Raw genomic sequence first — 2,500 nt, forward strand, 5'->3', positions numbered from 1 at the left:
TGGATGGATGGATGGATAGATGGAATGGATGGATGATGGATGAATGGATGGATGGATGGAATGGATGATGGATGGATAGATGAATGGATGATGGATGGATGGATGAATGGAATGGATGAATGGATGGATGATGGATGGATGAATGGATGATGGATGAATGGATGGATGAATAGATGGAATGATTGAATGGATGGATGGATGAATGGATGGATAAGATAAGATGATGGATGGATAGAATAGAATGGATGGAATGAATGGATGGATAGATGAATGGATAGATGGAATGGATGGAATGGATATGAATGGATAGATAAGATGGATGGAATGAATAGATGGAATAGATGGAATGAATAGATGGATAGAATAGATGGATGGATAGAATGGATGGAATGAATGGATGGATGGATGGAATGGAATAGATGGATGGATGGAATAGATGGAATAGATGGAATGGATGAATGGATAATGGATAGATGGATGGATAGATAGATGATGGATAGATGGAATGAATAGGATGGATGGAATAGATATGGAATGGATGGATAGAATAGAATAAGATAGATGGATAAATGGATGGATGAATGGATAGATAGGATGGATGGATGAATAGATGGATGAATAGATGGATATAGATGAATGGATAGAATAGATGAATGATGATAGATGAATAGATGGATAGATAGATAGATGGATAGATGGATGGATGAATGGATGGAATGAATGGATAGTGATAAGATAAGATGGATGAATAAGATGGATAATGGATGGAATGGATGAATAGATGGATAGAATGGATGTGAATAGATGGAATGGATAAGAATAGATGAATGGAATGGAATGGATAAGATGAATAAGATGGAATGAATAGATAGATAATAAATGGAATGGATAGATAGATGAATGGAATGGAATGAATGGATAAGATGGAATGGAATGAATAAATTAGATAGATAAGATGGATGGAATGGATGAATGGAATGAATAGATGATGGAATGGATAGATAGATGGATGGATAAGAATAAATTAGATAGATAAGATAGATAGATGGATAGGATAGATGATGAATGATGAATGGATGGATAGATGAATGGAATGAATAGATGGATAAGGATGGATAGATGAATGGATAGATGATGGATAATGGATGGATATAAATGAAGATGGATGGATAGATAGATAAGATGGATGGATAAGATAGATGATGGAATATAGATGAATGAATGGATAGATGGATAGATGGATGGATAAGATGAATGGATGGATAGGATAATAGATGAATGAATAAATAGATGAATAGATGGATGAATGAATGAATAGATAATGGAATGGATAGATAGAATAGATAGATGAATAGATGGAATGAATAGATAGATGAATGAATGGATATGGAATGGATGAGATAGAAGATAGATAGAATAGATGAATGATAGATAGATGAATAGATGGATAAATAGATAGATAAGATGGATGGATAGAATGGATGGATGGATATAGTTGGATGAATGGATAAGATGGATAGATATGATAGATAGATAGATAAGATGGATAGATAAGATATGGGGGAATAATGGATAAATAGTAGATAGATAGATGATAGATGAGATGATAGATGAATAGATAGATAAAATAGATAGATATATAGATAAGATAGATAGATGATGGATGATGATATGGATAAGGATAAAATAGATAATAATAATGAATAATAAATGGATAAGATGGATGGATAGATATATAGATAGATAAGATAGATAGATAGATATGAATAAATGATAGATGGATGATGATAATAGAATAAAATAGATAGATGGATAGATAGATAGTAATGGAATGAATAATGATAGATAGATAGATAATAATAAAATAGTAGATAGATAAATAATAAATATGATAGATATGATAATGAATAATATAAATTAAGATAGATGGATAGATAGATAGATAAGATAAAAGATAGAATAAATAGATAGATAGATAATAGATAGATAGATAGATAGATAGGTGAAGATAGAATAATAGATGATAGATAGATGGATAATAGAATAAAATAAATGATGATAGTAAGATAATAAATAGATAGATAGATAAATAGATAGATAATAGATAGAATGAATGAATAAGATAAGATGGATAGATGGATAATGAATAGAATAATGAATGAATGAATGAATTAGATAGATAGATGGATAGATATAGATAGATAGATAGAATGAATGAATAGATAGAGGTGGAATAGATATGGATAGAATAGATAGATAGATAGATGAATAATAGATAGATAGAATAGAATGGAAGAATAGATAGATAGATAGATAGAATGAAACAAATAGACAGATCCACGACCTGAAAGAAGATGGCCCACGAAACACGGAAGATCCACGACCGACCCAGCCAAACGGAAGACCACGACCCAGCACACACCGACGACCGAAGGAAAAGACCCAAGATCCGACCCACGACCACGAGATCCATCCCGAAAAGACCAAGGACCGAAGACAG

The sequence above is a fragment of the Perca fluviatilis genome, chromosome 18 (genome assembly GCF_010015445.1).
Source record: "Perca fluviatilis chromosome 18, GENO_Pfluv_1.0, whole genome shotgun sequence".
Lineage (NCBI taxonomy): Eukaryota > Metazoa > Chordata > Actinopteri > Perciformes > Percidae > Perca > Perca fluviatilis.